The following is a 21990-nucleotide window of genomic DNA, read 5'->3' as shown; positions in this document are numbered from 1 at the left end:
GGTATTTGAGAGCACAGAACCCCATCGTCCAGAGAACCAACCCAGTTCCATGGCAGCGACATTACCAACTGTCGCAGGGCAGTCCTAGGCTTGGGCTACATACAACCGAGAAACACCAACACCTTAACTTCTAACAAGGAACGTGCAAAAAGAGCGCACACTATGAAGGGTTCGTGATGTTTCCGTCACTAACTCAGTACAACTGGTATTAGAATTAAAAAATAGGTTGGTTACGTTATAACCTTCTAGTTACACTTTACCTGAACCGAATGGGGAGCAGAAGGTGAGCTACAAAGGAAGTTAGTACTGGCACTACCAAAACGCCCTAGTCTAAGTAGGGATAGCTGCAGATGAAGGGACACTATGTAGGATAGAACTGACAGGTTCAGTCCTGCCTAACCAACTGCTTTCGCAATCTATTTAGTTTCCCGTCATTTTTGTTTTACACAGTGGTACCTCAATTGTCAAACGTTTTCTTATGTCAAACTTTCCATTTTTCGAACAAAATTTTCAAGAAAATTTTTGTACCATTTAAAAGTAACGAACAAATGCTCGTACTTCGAAACTGACTAATTATCTAGTTTATACTCGTATTCGAATGGCCTACTGGACTTACAAGTTAAAACTGTTCTTAAATGTTTTTTTTTTAATTTTTTTTTTTTAATTTACAACATATAGTTTCATGATAACAATATTCGACAAAAATAAAAGTATAAAGCATTTATATAAAATTTAGCTTTCAATATAACATTTAGCATAAAAGATGTACCAAGTCGTATGAACCACAGTGACATAATGCCCAGCTGACTTTAGAATGAACGCAGGAGCGTTGATATGTTGAGGAGAGAAGGAGAAGAGTTAAAATATACTGGAATTACGTAAAAGCAATAACAATTTGCATAAAAAGGGAATATCCCAATAAATTTAACATGATAAAATATGAAAACAATCAAATGCAATACAGAAAAAAAAGTCTTAAATGAGCCAGTGTTTGGTGCACCGAGTGAGACAGTGTAGTTGAACAACATTAACAAAATAAAATTTAGCACAAATGATTAACAAAATCATTCGTCACTGCAGTGATACACAGCTAACTTGATGGTAAAGGGAGGGAGCGTTTATATTTTTGAGGAATAATGAATGAATGATTTTAAGTTATCATGCATCGTGGTATTGTTGTGGAGAGAGGAGAGTAAATTTTTACTATAATATGTACGTAAAAGCAGCACCACTTCACGCACAAAAAATAAAGTTATTTCACAATAAATTCAACATAATGATAAAACATGAAAACAAATGCAATACAATAAAAAAGAAAAGCTTGCTCAAGTCAGTGTTCAGTGTGCTGAGAGAGAGAGAGAGAGAGAGAGAGAGGAGAGGGGAGACCGATGAGAGAGAGAGAGAGAGGAAACGGCTCTGCTTTCCCACTGACTTATCAGCTGATCTGGGATGATTATTCGCCCATTTCTTTCACTTACACTCGATCTGCCCAAATCACTTTTATTTTTGTTACGGTAAAATACCAATCTAGTGACAATTGCTTTTCTGTGTGCTTTCGAATGTTTGTTGAAACGGCTTCCTTGTAGAAAGTTATTTTACCTCTCTTTCCTTTTCTTGCATTCTTGACTTATTACTTATTTGTTTGCAAAATCCTCATGCTTGTTTTAAAAAGTCTGCCGTTTGCCAGCAGTAAGTTGATGTATTGTGGCATAATAAATCTCTTTCGTGCACTTAAGATCCAAGTGTAAACACACTGATTGATCACTCTCTCTCTCTCTCTCGTCTCTCTCTCTCTCTCTCTCTCTCTCTCTCTCTCTCTCTCTCTCTCTCAGACACACACACCATCAATTCCTTTGATTATTTTTGTACCTAATATGTGAATAAAATTGATTTTGTTATCAGCCTTTGCATACTGCAACCAATTCGGTTTGCTCAAAGGGTTCCTGTCTCTCCTCCCTCCATCCCCCACCTGGTTGGTGCCATTTTTACCAAACAGTTCGTAAATTGTACACAGAAAAAATAAAATTTACAAAATATTACTTCATATAACGTAGTTTCATTACTTTACACTCTTAATTTAACTTTTGAACACATTATAACAGAAAAAATTTGAAAAGGGGGACATTTTGGGTTGGCTGGAATGAATTATCCTGATTCCTTTATTTCTTATGGGGATATTTGTTTCATATTTTGAACAAATCGTACTTCGAACAGCCTTCTGGAATGGATTAAGTTCGAAGTACGAGGTACTACTGTATCTGATATATTCAGGCATAAATTTCTCTGAACAATTAGCTACATTGTTCACATCCAGTACTAGTTCCAAGATCACACTCTGTGCCCTTGCAAGTACAAACCGAATGTTGATCAACTTCCAATTTCAACATCCTGGTTACACCAAAATCATTCTTACATAGCCTGCCTGATGTTATTGGTTTTGCTTCCAGTGGAAGATGTCCTAGGAAAATGAAATTACAATACCGTAAACAGGTGTAAAACACCCAAACTTCAAGGAATACAGACAATCGCCTAACTGCAATGGCGGCAGGGAGAATTCTGACAAGAGCTAAAACATTCGAAACACACCTGGTAGAGAACAGGTAAAGTAGACAATCATCCGGGCAGCCATTCAATTTTTTTTTGTTTGAATGCCGACTCGCCTAATCGGTGCAGAGATATAGCTAACCTTAACAGTAGATAAGATTCATCTCAAATAAATGATTTTTTCATTAACAGATTGCGTTGTGGGTACGTTTATTGTGCAAAAATATTACGTGATTCCGTTTGCTATTTTCACTTGATTTCATCGTAGTACAAGCTTTACCGTTACGTTGCTTATCTTTTATCGGCGTGAAAACAACAGTAAAATGTGTTCTTTCAAGACCTCACATTTTTATTAAAATGATTCTCAATTCTGTTTGATGGTATACGTTTTACTGGAGTTATATTCTTGTTGCCGATAAACTATATTAGTCATTAGCAGCTTGAAAAGTGAGCTACATGTGTGGAGAGGCAGGAGGTGGGGAAAAAACTGTCGTACGTTCAGTTGAACACCACTCTTGCTTGCTCACGTCGCTTCCCAGTCTTTTATTTGTGGGTGGTCGTAAAGTTGACCAGTCATAACTTGCATAGGTTGTAAATCGACAACTACCTGTATGAACGAAATACCTACCTAATAGCATGTAATGTCCTATATACAACAATTGCACCTTCATATTCCCAATATTTCAATACTACCAGAATTTTTAAAAACAGGAGGAAACAATTGCAATTAAAGTTCAATAGTTCCAGTAGCAACTATGGAACTTAACATACAACAGTTTCATGAAAGATTGCCAAGTCTTTTATTAGAGACAAAATCACAATTTGTCGTAAATTGTATATTTCCTAACTATACAAACCTGAGGTCCTTTAACATAAGGAATGTACTTACAGCGTAGCTGGAATTACGGCCGTTGAAACTTGATTAAGGTGGTTAGGCAGTAACTACCATGGGATACAATTTACGACAAATTGTGATTTGTTCCGACACGTATTACCAACCCCTCGGTCCTTTAAGGGGCCGGCCGGAACCCATTATACAGTGGTATAGGGCGAAAAATGCAAAGTCCATGAAAAAATTCATGGAGCTTCATATGGCAATTGAGAATACGTATACGAAATATTTCGTCAAAATTCCTCTTACTTTCGTAGTTACAAGGTAATTAATAAACCATAACTTCAATAAGCCTAAAACATTCATCCGTACAAGAAAATGCAATATTTCTTCTGTTATCGTAAATTTTGATAATTATTGGCAAAGAAATTGTGAGAAATGGCATCTGTAGAGATGGCTCGCAGAAGCGAGTATCTGGTTCAACCATGAATCAGTGCGACCATAGACTTTAAGTAGATTACTTGTCGAGTTTCACCTCGTGACTTTCGCTTGCTTTCACGTATGTTTATGTATGTTTTGGCAAGAAGTTCATCATGCCAATGAGGAAAAGACAAGGAAACATCTTGCTAACATACAGACGAAGAAAAATCGCTCAAGCATTATTACAGAATATCATAATATACGCGTAGTTAGTGAAGAGGGAGGGGAGGGTTGCTTAGTAACGCCCCCTTCTTGCCTGACAGCACACGTCACACTATGCCCAAGGCTACGATCTTTGAGCAAAGAGATCTTCATTTATGATAAATAACATAGTTTTTGGTTTTTTAATACCCAAAATGGACTATGAAAATTCATAATAATCATGATTTATTAAATTGTCTTTGTAAAATGAGAGTACATCTTCGAGGTTTCACCTGTGACGATTCTCTTGCATTTATGTTTGTTTTATCTTTGTTTCGGCAAGAATGTCATCATGCCAAAGAGGAAAATACAAGGAAAATATCTCGCTAACATACAGAAGAAGAAAATTCGTTGTATTAAGCCGAGTTAGTGAAGGGGAGAGAGGGGGTTACGTAGGAAGGAGTGCCCCATCTTGCCTCAAGCAGTGCCCCAGGCTACGATATATGAGCAAAGGGATCATCATTTATGATTAAATTATGATAAATAAAATAGTTTTGGTTTATTTATACACAAAAAAGAAATATACATTCATAATAATCATTAGTTTATTAACATTGTCTTTATAGAAATACGAAGGAAAACTTTGAACGCCCGTAACTCAAACTATACTTATTGACCTTCAAAATCTATCTTCTCACTTAGTTTTAAAGCTATAACATTGGGAATTTGGTATATAACTCAGAAAGATTTTATAGAACAATCAAATAGAGCCCTTTTTTCCAATTTTTGTTTCGTCTTTTTTTTTATACATTTTTTCTTGTGATTTATAGGGTTTATTTTTTAACATATTTGAAAAATTAGGGATTCATATCTGCAAAAAATGACTTTTAGAAAAAAAAAACTCCATTTGATTGAGGTCTACATCAGGTCTATATATGGTAGTAATCCCAGGTCTTAATATTAAATATCAAGGGAGGAGATATAATTTGAAAAGTGGTTATTTTCGGGATAAATCGCCCTGGCGTCACAAAACCGAAGGTCAGAGGCGAAATTATATGCGGTTTGGAGATGTCCCAAGTCACCTTAGTGGTATGAATGTCAAAGTCCTGTCGTAAAAACGGCATTAGCCGGCCGGCCCCCTTAACATAAGGAAGACTCACTGATTGGTGGGAGGAATCTGAGTGAGCCTCTAGAACTGACTGGAGTTCTGCACACCTAGGCTACTCCTCCTGGTCGTAAGAGCGAGGAGGAGTGCCCTGCTGCCTCTGACAACTTGATCGGAGTAGGAGCTGCATGATCAAGAGTCAGACTTCTGGGCCTTTTCGAAATGAGTGAGGGATCGTGACTCATCCGAAAAAGGGCTGTGAAGCAGAGGAAGGCGTGGGATTGCTTCTATGATTCTGATATGAAACAAAGCAAAGGATGCTTATGTATGGGCTTACCGCATCATTGTCTGACCAGCCAGTGTGAGTTCGAGTCCTATCTTCAACACGAAGGACGAGGAATGGAGAGAATGAGGTGTGGTAGGGAGAGCCAGTCACTCTCACATCCTTCTTTCTTACCTCTACAACTGCACACCATGGACGAGATGCAACTTGTCCACTGAAGGAGATGGGTAAGCAAAACACATCTTGCAAGCATCCACCACTGCTTCATGGAAATGAGGTTCCAAGGACCTGTGGGCAGTCCCGAAGGGAAAGAAGGATATGGTCGCAATGACCTATCCATCTTCCCTCCGAACTATTCTTCGGAGTGATGTCCAGTACCCGTCCAGTGGTCTATCCGTCTGCAGCGAAGTCTCTCGCAGTCTCGTATCCCACTGCAGCGAAAGTCTCTCACGGTCTCGTATCCACACTGCGGCGAAGTCTCTCGCGGTCTCGTCATCTCCGCAGTGGATAAAGACACCGACACTCCATGGTGGGTGTCAATAGTTGTGGTACTGGAACACGGTAGACAAAGTAATACTGATCTGGATCAAACCGAACAAAGGGTCCCACACGTAGCTCGTGACGGTCTCGGACACTTCAACAGCTGCCGACTGACTGCGTTCGGTTGTGTGAGGCAAGCTGTCCATGCATCCGAGGCGTGTCATGACCCTCACCTTTTGAAGGGTTTATGCCAACAAGAGACCATACAAATCGTCTACTGTGCCGGCGATGCTGGAAGGCAAAATGATGATCCTCTCAAGGCAATGTGCCCAACAGACGAAAGTCAATTGCCTTCTAGAGACCGAGGTCCCTGATGGCAAGACAGCAGTTCTCACAGTAGTTGAATCTCGACTAAGGAAGAAACAATACTGTGTTGTTGAAGATGAAGGTGATAGGTGAATGCAGACCTACGTCTTCACAGCCGAATCGAGAGAAGTTAACTCTCAAGATTCTGAAAGTAGAAAAGTTCCCGCTGATGACACCAACCCGCGAAGACGGCTTAATCTTTGTTATCTACAGAGACTGAAAATGCTTAAACCGCTACTACATTGCTGTTCAGTGAGAAGTCGGAGTTGCAATGAAAGCGGAATGCTTTTCAGTAATGAAAACACAGGGATTGTACTGCCTGAAGAACCGCTTCTCATAGGCTGAATCATCATCATCTTCCCAGCTTCATCCAGGGAGGACATCTATACGTACTTGGAAGTAGAGCTGGCAGGGCGGGGAACAGGCGATGTCTTCCGTTATACATCTACAATTCGGGGTAAACAATGAACAATTGTACACCTACGAATACGAGATATATTAAGAAGACAAACTTAGATGTCTGAAGAAATCATCCCGCGTTATCGCAGCGGCAGGTGCGATGCAGCGGGAGACTAGGCTACAGACTTCTGTTACCGTGCTGTAAACAGAAAGATGATAGCGAGTCTAGTGAGATATTTCTGTCTGAAAATTCTTGCAATGTCAAAGGCGATGCAAAAGAGATGGTCATCCACATATGCGAGAATACCAGCCAACCAGAGACCTAAGTCTGTGATTGCCGGGCAAAGATTCAGTTCGGTAGTCAATCATAGCAAGAGGTGGAGAGTACCAAAATCTGAACCGTACTATCTCGGAGAGCAATCTGGTACTGGGCTGCGGCAGGCAGACCCATACCCACTGCTAGATCTCCGCTCAACTCGTAATCCTGAGTGCCAGGTAATCCCATTCCAAGAAGGAATGCATTCGGCTAGAACCATCGAATGCAAAAAAAATACGCTTGAGCATTTGCATTTAATCAAAACGGATTTCGGTGAATGCAAACGCTGAGGTGGTGTTGCTGTAACAATACCATAAGTATCTCAAATCGAAACTGGTAACTCCTGGGAGGTTTGCAGGCAGTCCCGAGTTGCAGTTCAATTAAGAAGATACTATTCGTCTCGGTCACAACCCGTAGAGTTAACTACGGTATGTGCCTACACCTTGCACAATTCAAATGATAACAGAAGCATGTCACGAGGGCAATATACATAGTATATTTGTAGGTTCCTGTACATAGACCTCCATCCTAAATTCTCTTCCATTCGAGGAGCAAGAATGAGGGACTGGAAGCCGGCACCCTTCATTTCTCTAATGAAGAGAGCAAAGGAGTAGTTTTCCCGAAGGAAGACTTCTATGGTGATAACAGGATACCGAAGATGATAGTTTTCAAGCCAAACTGGATGTTCCCACCCATTCTTCTCTATCCCGTGGTTGGCCGCCTACTGAGGCGACGGACCGTCAGGTCCATCCAGGCTGAGCCCCTCCCGAGATATTTCTTCCTTCAGCAGCAGTACTTCTCTCAAACACTAGAAATTCCGGGAATTCAAGCATTCGGCGAGATTCCCGATTATCATAGTAACAATTATCTGGGATTCTCGTCTCGCCCACTTTGGACCGTGGTTTCGTCCAAGTGTTTGCAGATCGTAGAAGACCAGAACACTCGGAGAGTGCTAGAAACTCCAAGAATTCTAAGTGCTCGGTGAAACCCCACCGAAGTTCATCAGTGATCATCGGGTGGTGGTTACTCCCGATTCCCGTAGAAATCGAGGATAGGGCAAGATCCTTCCTCAACGACGGGGGAATTGGGGAGGTCTTACGTTCCGGTAGGACCAAAGTTCCCTCCAGGAACGCAGTCCCCAACGTGGAATCCTACGGAGAACGCACTCAGGATCCCTCCCCTTCCCATCGCAGCCATATGGAGAGAGGGAATGGGGGAGGAAGATTGGATACTTGCTCGCCTTCCCTGCGGAACTAGCAGTCAGAGAAGAGAGTACAGGCAGCCATCACTGTGCAGTGATGACCGCTCAGAGTCTTAGGAAAAACGTTACCATTCGGAGAAAACTTTTGCCCTTTGAGGAGGGTTACGAACTCGACTGTAGGCTAAACGTCTGCCACCAGTGGACCGTCGTCTAGGTGGGGCTGAGCAAGCACCTGTCAGGAGAGAGCCGATACCGTCCTCCGATGCGTCCCAGTCCTCGTCGAGGTCGAAACCTCTCAATTGGACCGAAGGGGGAGCCCACCCCAGTCTCTGCGTGCGTGGTCCAGTGGGACCGTCACATGAACGGCAGTGATGGTCACTCCAAGAGTCTGGGAAGCGTCATTCATCTCGCCAGCCCCCCACGATTTCCTCCAACCACTTGAGCAAGGATCTGTTGGTCCCAAGACCAAACCAGGCTGCGTGGCCAGACCGTAAGAAGTGCTTTCATCACGGTCACTCCTGTTTCGCCTCGTTCCTCCTGGTGTAGCCTGAGGAGGTTGAAGGGACAGGTGAGGGAGACCTGACGCTCCTACCCTGCCTACTAGCAGAACCAGTAGGCTGAGAGGACTGCAGGCGATCACCAACCCACGGTGGTGATCGAGCTGCAGGTCTGGACCAGCGGTCTTCGTGCGGAGAAACGCTGGACCAAGGAACGGAGCGTCGGTATCTTGTGTCAGGGGAGCTGCTACGAAAGCTCCTCCCCTGCCTAACAGCAGAACCGATAGGCTGGGAGGCTGGGAGGACTGTAGGCGATCACCAACCCACGGTGACGATCGAGCTGCCGGTCTGGACCAGCGGTCTTCCTGCGGAGAAATGCTGGACCAAGGATGGAGCTTCAGTCTCTTCAGGAGAGCTGCTACGAGCACTCCTCCCCTGCCTACCAGCAGAACCGGTAGGCTGGGACCGAGGACGGTAGCATCGGTCTCGTGCGTCAGTCTTACAATCCATCCGGTCCTGGTGGGAGCAACGGTCGGGTGACTGGTAGTGTCCACTAACACGGTGAGAGAGAGCACCAGTCCTCTCGATGCGCCCAGGTGAGGCTGAACCAGGTCCAGGCGAGGCTGGACCAGTGGCCAGGGGAGGGGGGGGGGGCCTCTTCCCAGCCTGGCTACGTGAACGGTCTGGTGGGAACATCACGTCAACCCTGGGAACCGGCAGATTGCCGCGAGAGCGATTGCTAGCCTGGCGGGAGTCGCCTGAGCAACTGCCACCAGTCTTCCACTCCATGCCTGGGTCCTGGCATCGAGCAGGCTCGGCTGCCTGGACCCTGGCTGCACAGTCACCCGCGGGCGACCGTACACTCGGTACCTCTCACAAACGAGCAGCCAAGACGGTCCCTGGCGCCGAGGCAGAACTCTGGCACCAGGAGAGGAGGTACCGGTGTTTGCCGGTACCCCCCCGGTCCCCGTCATCTTCTCCTTGCGGAAGGAGAGAGGCCCCATTCCCAAAGGAACAGGAGGACCAGCGGAAGCCCCAACTGTCTAACCAGAGTGGGACAGACCCTTAGAGGTCTCTGAGCGAGACTTCTTAGGGGGAGAGGAGGCTATCTTCTTCTTCTTCGGCTGGGGGGCCTCGGAAGTCGAAGGGGAAAAGGCGGCAGGAGACGACAGCGACACCTTCCTCTTCTTCCTGTACTTGCTCTTCGCCAGTTTCCTCAGGACAACCAACAGTTCCTCCATCCAGGGACCTGCGGGAGTAGCAGTGGAGAGAACACTTCCTCGAGGAGGGCTACAAAACTCTTTGCGCGACCGTCGTCTGGGTGGGGCTGAGCGTGCACCTGACAGGCGACAGCCGATATCGTCCTCTGACTCTTCAGGGTCCTCGTTGAGGCTGAAACCTCTCTGAAAGAAAAGGATTAATTAAAAGAGGGCTGGATGGCCCGCCTCCACCGGTCTCGGCGTGCATGGACACGCAGGAATGTCATTAACCCTGGGCCAACCCGGACGATCGCTGCGCGAGAGCGATCGACGGTTCTGGCGAGTCACCGAAGCGACTCCTCCACCATCTTCCACTCCGTGCCTGGGTCCTGACACAGTGAGCGTACTCAGCAGTTTGGACCCTGGCTACGCGGTCCCCCGTAGGTGACCGTACACTTGGTAACGCTGCAAGCGGGCGCCGAGACGGTTCCCCCGGTCCGGAGGTGGAACCTTGGGAACCGGGAAAGGAGATACCAGCGGTGGCCAGTACCTCCTTGGTCCCCGTCTGCTTCCTCCCCGAGGAAGGAGAGACGGGCCCCGTTCCCAAAGGAATGGGAGGACCAGTGGGAGACCCACCTGTCTCACCGGAGCGAGACAGACCTTTAGAAGTTCCGTGACGAAACTTCTTGGGGGGGAGGGGGGGAGACCACCTTCTCTTTCACGGCAAAGCCTTAAAAGTTGAAGGGGGGGAGGCATGAATATATGATGATCTCGAAGAGTAGGATGACGACACTTGACGAGCTCTCTTCCTCTTCAGTTCCTCCTTCTGCCAGACTTCTACCATCAGGAGTAGATAAGCCTCACAGGGCAGCGCAACAGCTTCGTCCAGTGACATAACTCCCGGGTAGTAGTGGTAATGAATATGATTATCAGCAGGGGGTCAGTACACACTCGAGGATCAGTACGCAACATGCTACGAGTCATAGGTACAATTCCAAGGTTAGGATAACCAATACGAAGAGCATCCAACCAATACTGCTGAAAACACAATCACCACTAGTCTGTAAAATAGGGGGGAAAAAAATTAAAGTAATGAGGATACTCCTCACGCATCCAAGAGCAACCGCCCTCCAAAGTGAGAGGAGATCCCCCAACATCAACACTGCACGCCCATCTTCTACCTTCTTCCGATAGTAAGTGAAAGGAAGAAGGAGAAGAAGAAATTACCATAACAACAAAACACGGACAAACCTTTGAAGTTCCTCGGTAATTCCCAAGCGTAAGCATAATTTCCGGATGAATACATGTCCCGTTACAGGATCAATATCACTTACGTTAATACATGTCTCATCCTCACGCTAAATACATATCTTGTCCTCATGTAGGTCTGAGCCAGTGTTAATGGGCGAAAGAATATATAAATAATATGTTGGCATACCTTAGCTGCGACTCTTAACACAAGTGAGGGGGAGGTTAACACAAGTAGAGGGAGGTTACAAAGGCTATCACTAAAAGTGGGTTTGTATATTAATTGAAAAACCAAGGACAAACCTGTTTAGTATTAATATCAAACACCGTATATGCATAATTATTTAAATACAAAAAATAAACCAAAAGGATCCACCGGAAAAAAGATCAAAGACCAGTCAGGAGGAGCTCACAGAAAAACACGTCTTCATCGGAAGACGGCCGAAAGCAAAGTGGGAAGTTTACAGCCGCCTAACCACCTTGTTCCAGTTTCAACGGCCGTAATTCCACCTACACCGTAAGTACATTCCTTATGTTAAAGGCCGAGGGTTTGTATTAAGTGTCGGAACAAACAGAATTGCATCTCCAATGTACTGCATCCAATGCCTTCTGACGAAAAATTCTTTGTCAAATCCAAGATGAAGCAATAGCTATTACTTTGTCTAATTGTACTATGAACTTGGCCAACCAAAGAATTTATAACAATGGATAAGATGTGGACATATGAATAGACATTTGGATCTTAATACTGCTGAATAAATTATTCATACTTCTTAAAGGTTTAACTCTACATATAAAATCCATGAGAGATCATACCACAGAGAAAAAGACTTTAAATGTTAAATCCTTTCAAGTTTCAAAGGGTTCCAAAGGTAGTCTCTCCAATAATTCTAGAGCCACACAAAATCTATACCAACTTCCTTATTAGCAAATTAAGGTGCTCTATTTTACATTAATCCAATTACTCCTCAAAGTCCTTGTTGTTAAAGATTTCAATGTTGAAACAAAGAAAGAAAAAGGATAACAACCAGTAACATTGATGTCAGGAACAGAAAATTTCTTACATTACCTGAGCACCAAAAAATTTAAGGCTGTTGACTAAGCCGTAGCACCCTCACAGGACAAAGCAGCATCTCATCCGCATCATTATCAGTGAAGTCCTTCAGGGAGGGGATCGTGAAGGACTCGAACCTGGTGTCAGGGACCGAAGGGTTCTGAGTCTTCGCTATGAAATCAGGGACAAAATCGAGCGTAACCGATCCCCATCCCCTTGAGTTTTTAACATCGAAGGAAAGACTGTGAAGTTCTCCTACTCTCTTCACTGATGCCAGGGCCAGCAGAAAGATGGTCTTGAGGGTCAGATCCCTGTCTGACGGCTCTCAGAGAGGCTCGTAGGGTCTACGAGTCAAACTCCTAAGACAAGAGTCACATCCCACCCTGGGGGCCTGAGTTCCCTGGGTGGGCAAGACCTCTCGAAGCTCCTCATTAGGAGAGATAGTTCCATGGAAGAAATATCGACTCCTCACAGCTTAAGGAGCGGCTCTGTATCCTTTGACTTCGGACACAGAGAGGAGCTTCTCTCGGCAAAGAAAGATGAGGAAATCTGCTACCTGCTGAAGAGTGGCTCTGAGCGGAGAGAGACCCCGTCTACGACGCCAACCACAGAAGACGGACACTTTCCCTGGTATACTGCTGCAGAGGAACTGTCTGAAGTATCCAGCCATCTCTGTTGCTGCTCAGCGAGAAAAGCCTCTCACTCGCAAGAGATGGTGGATAACCGCCAGCCGTGAAGACACAAGGAATGAACTGCCTGGTGGTACCGTTCTACATGCGGTTGACACAGCAGGTGATGCCATGGGGGAATCTATCGCTGTGCCTCCAAGAGAAGAACCAACATGTCCGGATAGGAAATGGTGGGTGCCAACAGAATCCTCCAAAGACTGCTGGTGACCAGCACCCTGCTGATCACCTTGCGAATCAGACAGAACGGGGGAAGAAAGTTGGTAGACTATGAGGTTGTCCCATGGGGGGGTGGAACGCGTCCTCTGCAGCTGCCCATGGGTCCGGCACAACTGAGAAGAAAACCTGCAGTCTTCTGTTGTGCCAGGTGGCGAACAGATCCACTACTGGACGCCCCGACAGGTCAAAGAGCCTTTCCGCCACGTCTGGGTAGAGACCATTCAGTCCCTATCACCTGATTCTGGCGGTTGAGCTTGTCTGCCACTACATTTCCTCTTGCCTGGAATGTATCTGGCTGACAGCTCTACCGAGTGAGCTAGGGCCCACTCGTGCACCTGCACCATCAACTGGTACAACGGGAGGGACACTAAGCCCCCCGGTTTGTTGACGTATGCCACTACCGTGGTGTTGTCGCTGATCAATACCACTGAGTGTTCCATCAGTCATTCCCAGAACTCTTGAATTGCGAGGAATGCAGCCTAAGTTCCAGGAAGTTGATGTGAAGGTGCCTGTCATGATGATTCCACACTCCTGCAACCAGCAACTCTTCCAGGTGTGCGCCTATTAAGAGGTTCCTGTCGTCTAGCCACCAAGCCAGGTCCTCCCTTACTTCCTCCGTGAGAGGAACCAGGAAGGATTGTGGATCCCGTGCCTGTGACCAGCACTCGTTTAGTCTCCACTGAAGAGACGACCGCAGGTATAGACGCCCGTGAGGGACTAACTTCTCTAGTGACAACAGGTGACCGATCACAACTTGCCACTGCTGAGCTGAACCTGCTGATCCGTGAGTCTATGGGGAAGACTCGTGCTGCTACTGTATCGATCAGCATGCCCAGGGTACGAGATCTGACTTCTTGACATTTACCACAATCCCCAGATCGCAGCATAAGTCAAGGAGTCGATCTCTGTCCTGTAGCAACTGCGAGCGGGAGCTCGCCAGGACCAACCAATCGTCGAGATACCTCAGAAGACGTATCCCGACTGAATGGGCCCAAGCCAACACCAGGGTGAACACTCGCGCGAACACCTGTGGGGCAGTTGAGAGACCGAAACAAAGTGCCCTGAATTGGTACACCGTCTTGTCGAGGATAAAGTGGAGGTACTTCCTGGAGGACTGATGTATGGGTATTTGGAAATAGGCATCCTTCAGGTCCACCAAAGGCAGGAAATCATTCTCCCTGATGGAATCAAGCACTGAGCGTGCTGTTACCATCGCGAATCGAGTCTGGCAAACAAAACGGTTCAAGGGAGAGAGATCTATCACCGGTCTCCAGCCCCCCATAGACTTCTCCACCAGGAAGAGTCGGCTATAGAAACCAAGTGACTGATCTCGCACGATCTCCACAGCTCCTTTGCTCAGCATGGTCTTGACTTCTGTTCCAGTGCTATGTCCCTGCAAACTGGGACGTACATCTGAAGGTGGACTGGGTGTGAGTGAGGGGTGGCCTCGACTCGAAGGGCAGTAGATATCCCTCCTGAAGGATATCCACTTCCCAGGTCTTGGCTCAGTAGCGCTGTCAAGTTGCCCAATGGCTTGCCAGGCAACACCCCCCCCCCACCTTCCAGCAGCAGGCGAGGGGGAACGCTGTCCCTAGCGTTTCCCTCTCTTTCCTTCCGCTTAGCCACTCACGCGGGAGAAGGAGGCTTGAGAGGAGGGCTAACGCTCACTTCTCGAAGCAAAAGAGAAAGGCTGGGTCTTACCTCGCGCTACCCTTGATGGTGCTTATGTCTTAGGAGCAGAGGAAGCGCTTGCCAAGCTCCAAGGCTTGGCTACAGTTGATCGAGACTGTCCAGAAGTCTTCGAAACGCTGTGTACTAAAGCGGTCACTGCCTCAGTTCTCCGCTTTTCCACCACAGCATTCCACCATCTCTCTGGAGGAACCAGCAACAGGCCGTTAACGTAGACCCAACATCACCTCTCAACCGGCCACTCTGGTTACGCGAGTCAGGACTGAGTCCCGCCTCCTCAGAACCAGATTGGCCACAGGTTGCGGCCATCTGGTGGGCGAGGTAGGAGATGGCCCTACATCCAGACTGGCAGTCTCCTGAACGCCGAGTCTTCCTCAGGACGATAGGTCCCGAGGAGGCTGCGACTCTGGATACCATGAGGGAACACAGATCCCGCCAGGAGACGGCCTGGATAGCTGCTCATGGCAGTGGATTCCAGGCCGATGCCCTCTTGCTGTGAGAACCAGAGGTTCTCAGACAGCAGGTGATGAAGAGGCCCTCACGGAGTTAGCCGAGCTATCTCTGGATCAACATGCTTGGTCGGCAACGGGTCTACCGAAGGCACATAGAAGCACCGCTGACAAGGCAGAGGAGGGGGAAGCAGCTTGTCCGACCTGCTGGACCTGAGTGAGTCCTCCTCTCTGGAGACGAAAGTGTTCACCTGGTCCAACACACCGTTGGCCAAGGAAGACCGGGTTAGTCCCACCGTCACTCAAGGTTCTTTCTTAGGACCCCAGAACGACTCTAACCTCGATGGAGGGTCAGGGAGGGAGTACCACCGATCCTTCCCCAAGGTCATTGTGCCGACAAATCAGTGCAATGACCTCTGCAAAGGACCTCTTGTATCTCGGGGGTGATCACGTCCTGAGGCGATGAACCCTCAGATCCATCCAGGCCGATCACCTCACGAGACACTCTCCATCAGGAAGAACCTCGCCAGACCCCTCATGGTCTCCTCCAACCACTTGCACGTACAATCTGCTTGGTCCAAGGACCAAGCCAGGATCGTAGGCTCTCGTGGCCGGACCATAAGGAGCCCACATCCTCACGGTCACGCCTGTTTGCTCATCTCCTCCCAGTGTAGCCCCAGGAGGTTGAAGGGACAGGTGAGGAAGACCTGATGCTCCTGACCTGCCTACCAGCAGGCTGGGAGGACTGCAGGCGATGGCCAATCCGTGGTGGCGATCAAGCTGCAGGTCTGGACCAGCGGTCTCCATGCGGAGAAGCGCTGGACCAAGGATGGTAGCGTCAGTCTTGTGCATCAGGGGAGCTGCTACCAGTCGTGCGAACCGTCTGGTCCTGGTAGTGTACACTAACGCGACGAGAGCGAGCACCGTCCTCACGACGCACCATGGTACCAGAAGCAGCCGAGGCTGGATGGGTCCTGGTGACCGGGGGACCTCTTTCCAGCCTCGACACATGGGTACGGTCTGGTGGGACCGTCACATCAACCCTGGGAACTGGGGGATCGCTGCGAGAGCGATCGCCGGTCTGGCGAGAGTCACCTGAGCGACTCTTACCAACCTTCTGCTCCGTGCCTGGATCCTGACGGTGAGCACGCTCTGTCATCTGGTTCCTGGTTGCACGATCACTGGTGGGTGACCGCACACTCGGTGACGCAGGCCGAGACGGTTCCCAGTCCGGAGGTGGAACCTCTGGAGCCGGGAACAGAGGTACAAGCGGTTGCTGGTACCTCCACGGTCCCCGTCTTCTTCTTCCCTGAGGAAGGAGAGATGGGCCCCGTTCCCGGAGAGACGGGCCCCATTCCCGGAGGAACGGGAGGACCAGCGGAAGACACCTGTCCCACCAGAGCAGGACAGTCCCTTAGAAGTCTCTGAGCGAGACTTCTTAGTGGGGGCGAGGCCACCTACTTCCTCCTTGGCTTGGGGGCCTTGGAAGTCGAAGGGGTAGAGGCAGCAGAAGATGATGACGAAGATGAAGACAAAGAAGACGACGACACCTTCCTCTTCTTTCTGGACTACTTCTTTGCCAGCTTCTTTAGGACAACAGAGAGGTCCTCCATCCAGGATGGAGCTGGGCAGTTGTAGTGGCAAACACGGCCCAACTCCACCTGTTTGGTAGGGACCTGCGGGAGCAGCAGCACTTCCACGGGCAAGGACGGAGGCAGCAGGTATGGCAACAGTTACAGGAGGACGATCCAGGGGAGAGCTCTTCGGGCACTCGAAGTAAAGGGGCGGAGCAAGGACAGCAAAACCAGGTGGAGGAGGAGCCATCTCCCTCCAGGGTCCACATACGACAGCGGAGCTTGTAACCCGCGGCTGAAAGGGTCGGACTGTTCGGTCACATAATGGGTGTACATCAGGTGCGGTGGAGCAGCATAACCTGGTGTTGAGATGGTGATAGTCATCCTCGTCTCCACCCCATGAGTGACTGGAGCTGCAGCCAGATGAAAGACTCAGAGATCACCACACCTGCTGGAGATCTCCACCCATGGAGGCAGACACACCTGAAGAAGTAACAGTCGGGTTAATGGAAGGGGGGGGGGGGGGGGGGTTTCCTGTTCGCTCAGAGGGGGAAGATCCCACCCTGAGCAGACAGAAGACCCCGAGTACAAATCAAAGGTCGAGGTGTTGTTTTCCCTCCTTCCTCTGCACCTGACAAATCAAGCGAAGAGGCAGAGAGGGACACATCCCCCCGAAGGGGAGAGAGCCATACGCGGGAGCTGACGAGGAGGAGGGAAAGATGACGATGTTGGTCACGAAGGTGTCAAGGGAGGCTTTCCGATGACACCTTGGCACCTTTATGTGGCTTCTTCTCTTCTAGTACAACTCCCACTGCTCCATCCGACCAAGAGACACAAAAACATCACAAGTCAATGACCGAGAGCATTTCAACGCCCTCGGCACTTTAGAATGATAAGGGATGAGGGTCCACGATATCACTGGACCTAAAAGCCCCACACCTAACAGCCTCCCACTCAGGGCACACTCCTCCGGCTGGATGGGGGCAAGGGGCCTCTCTGATTCGTGGGACTGCATGATTCCACTGTGGATTCACATCCACAAAATGCAAAAAAATAATCATTTCTGGGCTCAGTTTCTTGCTGTCGCTGCGCGAAATATCCTTTAATCCATTATTCTAAGGTAAATGCACTAACACATACCAGAGAATAAATAAAATAAAGAAAAGGTCAGTACTACTGACTCGCTCACCCTCCAGGAGGGTGTCGGTATGAACACTAGGGCGAGTGAGACCACTACCACGAACCACTTACCAATAGAAATCTCCTACTACAAAACCCCCACTAGAGGGGAGCCGACCCACAGAGTGGGCAGCAACTACTACTACTCCATCCCATGCTGCCGACTGCTGCGCCTCTGGTGGCCATCCTTTTCAGTTAGCGCACTGCGTACACACGTGCCCTTTTTTGCTCTGTGTTTTTTGTGCCCCTTTCTTGGATTTTACTAATTATGGAGCGTGCAGCCATCGCAGCAGCTAAGTTAAGTAATCTGTTATTGTTGCTATTGGGTTTTTTCCGGCCTTGAGTCAGTATTTGCCGTTTTTTAGGTTAAATACTGGCTCCCGGTCGGAAGCATGGCGGCATTGTTCTGCCTCGTGCGGGTTCGTTCTTGGTCTTCCATACCTAGAACCTTCCCTTATTACTTTACGCTCTATTGCTAGTTATCTATATTATGTTATGGGGTCCAGCCTACTTGGTTTATGTCATGCATGCATGTCTTCTTTACCTTGCGTAGGCCTCTTCCATCAGACCCTAGCCACAGCTCTTAGTTATCGGCGGCCCCCGGCTTAGCTTTTGAGTGGTAGACTTTCTTTCGGGTTAGTCGTACACTCCTGGATTTTTTCTCCTACTGATTTACTTTCTTACTTTACTTTATGTAATTTTTAGTTATTTATATTTTTTAGGTTAGCCATACGGCGCCTGGCATATTACGTAGCCTAGGTTCCGTATTTCATTGGTCCCCACCAGTTTATTGCTTCCTCTCATCAGTTCGGTTGCTTCTGTATAGCATCTCACTGATTAGTTGGTTGCTTTAAACCTAGGCTATGTTTTTTCGTGTATTTCTTATGTTACCGCTCCGTGGGTCACCAATGTGATCGCGAAGCAGCCAGGCGCCCGTCCATTCACCTTACCCTCCTCCCGCTCTTCCATAGGGCCGGGCCGGGGGGGGGTAGGTCTGTCCTCGCTCGCTCCACATTACCCGTGCCTGCCTCCCTCTCTCCCTAGGCCGAGGGAGTAGGGGGCTGGACAGACCCGCCCAGGACTGGACTTGACCGTTCTCTTGCTTCATGGCGCTCTCGGATGACTAAGGGGGGGACTGGCCTTCCCCCCCCGTCGTTACTCCGTCGCTCCGTTGTTGGCTCGAGTCTGTTTCGCCCTCTTCGCTCCTTCCCGGTTTACTGGTGCTTTTTATTTTACCGGAGCTCGGCATTCACGTGGAAGGTTGCTAGTTCACCCTTGCGGGCGGACTGCAGGCGTACAGTTGGTCTTTCCTAACCACCCCGTCTCGCGGATATCGCGACACGAAACACCGCCGCGCACCGGATTTATTCCGGTACGTACTAGTGCTTTAGGGTTAAGTGTTTAGTATTTAATTTAAACTATAGTAAGTTTAATTTAAGCTAGCTTAAGCCGAATCCCTACGTTACCTACGTTATCACACCGGACCTCTCCGGGGTTCTAGCCTATTCAGGCGGTAAGGGAGGGGTTATGCCCAAAATTTTTTCGCGCTGGCCGGCATGCAGCGGAGTTCTTTTAGCCTACTAGCCTGTAAGTGATGTCTTTTACGGTACTCATGTATCTTTTCACTTACAGACCACCAAACTGTGAGCATCAGGATGCAATTGCCATGCTCCAGGAACCCCTGTGGACATGAAAAGTCTGCAGGTCCCATGACTACCATGCGCGGGCTACTCCCGCACGGGAATCTACAGGTCTGGTTCCACGAAACCTGCACCATTTGCTACGATCTTGTGAGTCAGCTCTTGGACGGGTAAGTATTCCCAACTCCGTTTGGTAATCCCAAGAAACGTTGTAGTTCTTAAGTTTAATTCCTAATCTCTTATTTTAAGCTTAAGCTCTTTTATATGATGTTAAATCCCCTATGTCTTTAGACTAAGCCTATTACTTAAGTTTTAATTTTAAGTTTAAACTTAAAACTAATAAATGCCCTCTCTTCCAGGCTCCTGCCGTTAGAGATACCGCCCTGGCAACCCTGAGGGCTTGGGTCGGCGGTTTCGGTAAGAACGCCGCCAAGGGACAGCCCCTACATTATGGAGAAGAGGTTGGCTGCCTAATCTTCCCACGGCGGCAAGTCAACGGGTTTACGTCGACCCGGCAGAGGCAGCCCCGACTATGGGGGCGATTCAGCAACAGCTCGCCGCTTCGTTTAAAGGAACCAGGCCAAGAATTATCTCGTCGGACGTCGCGGACACTTGATTTAAAATATAGAGCCCATGGTAGGTGTTGACGACCTGTTGGTCGAGGTAGGTACGTTGGACGCCCAAGGGCTTCCCTTGGGCGCCACTGGGTCTTCTACTCCTGCTAATTCTCCAGCTTCCTTCCAAGGCTTTACAGGAGCTGAGCTCCTTTATACTTCTCCTGACGCTTCAGTAAGACCCCTCTAAGGTCAAGGGACAGACGGTTGTAAAAACCCTCAGCAAGACGTCGTCGTCGTCCAAAAAGACTTCGTCGGCGTCAACATCTCGTAAGTCTCCGGCTACAAACCCCGGAGCGGAGAGGTCTAGAGCTTCTGGTCTAGCTCCAAATCCTCAAGGAGCAGGTCTTCCAAGGAGAGGCCCCCAATACTCCCGGCCGGAGTCAGCCATTTCTCCTTTTCCTCCCCCTTGGTACCTGTTCAGAGGTTACCCAACCACCTCCGCAGCAGCTCCGGCTTTTTTTTGGATCCCATGCTGGTCTGTTGCAACACATGGGAGACTTGGTCGGCTCTCTAAAGAGCAGTATGGAGCAGATGTTCTCCCGGTTGTCCGACAGGATCCACGTCCCAGGATAACATCATCGCCAGAAACTTAGCAGCTCCTCTAGCTTCTCCCCACCTTTCGGCACCGGAATTGCTCAGCTCCACCTCACGACTCTCTGCCTCCGTTCTCTATGAATAACCCCTGGAGGGTGGCGTCATACGCCCCTTTCCAGGACCGTCTTATTTCAATTCCGGAGTGTGGTACTCGAAGGATAGAGGACTTCGAGTTCTACCCGGAGGGTCTACAACACTGTTTCATTGGCTACGCAGACTCACTGACGCAAGCCATGACTAGAGATGACAAGGTCCCTAAGGAGACAGTCCTACTACTCACGTGACCAGGCTCAAAGAGAATGGCTCAGGTGTTTTAGAGGACATGGATTGTCTAACACGAAAATTCAACCTTTCAAGAGTCCCTTCACCATTTTCACAATGGAAGAAGGGAACTCCGCTTCCCTTCCTTACCAAAATAGCTACGGTCACTATTCCGGCGGCCCAGAAGGGGAGTCGTTGCCACAGCTGAGGGAAGCAGACCCCACATCTCCTTTGCTCCCCTCACTCGGAGAATTGTGGGAGGATTTACCCACACTTTTTCGGCGGGCAAACTCAAGCCAGACTGTGCTATGGATCAGTTTGGTGAGAAGCTGCCTAGACTTCCGGACAGCCTCATTCAGGCTGAATTTGAGTCCAAGACTAGGCTAGCCAGGTCCATTAACACCATGGCAATGACGGAAGTGGCAACCATTTCTTACGGCTCTGAGCCACTCTTTAAGCTTCTCACCAAGTCACTGACGCAAACAGTTCAGTCTGACATGTTTGAGTTCGCTACAGCCAGAAACTACTGTCGGAAACATGTCCTCCAGGAAGCAACTATTCGTCATGAGCCGAATAAGTTGCTTTCTTCCAACATCTGGGGAGCAGACCTCTTCCCTGATGCAATGGTAAAGGAGGGTCCATGCGGAAGCGACAAGGCTTAACCAAAGCCTTAAGGGATCGTTGGGGTCTCACCGCAAAGACACGCCAAGACCAACCAGCAAGGGGTAAGGCTCAGAGGGAAAACCCAGACGTTTTCAGCCTTACCAGAGAAAGCAACAACGCTTCGCCCAGCCTGTTTCGACTGTTCCGTTTGTACAGTCAGCCCAACCCTCTACCTCCAAGGCTCAATCACAGCCCATCTACGTGATTTCCCCCCAGCCTCAACCTTCCACCTCTTACGCGGTCTCCCCAGCCTTCAAACCAAGTGTTCGAGGGC

The sequence above is a fragment of the Macrobrachium nipponense genome, chromosome 1, assembly GCF_015104395.2.
Source record: "Macrobrachium nipponense isolate FS-2020 chromosome 1, ASM1510439v2, whole genome shotgun sequence".
In the NCBI taxonomy this organism is placed as follows: Eukaryota; Metazoa; Arthropoda; class Malacostraca; order Decapoda; family Palaemonidae; genus Macrobrachium; species Macrobrachium nipponense.
This window is presented reverse-complemented; position numbering follows the sequence as displayed.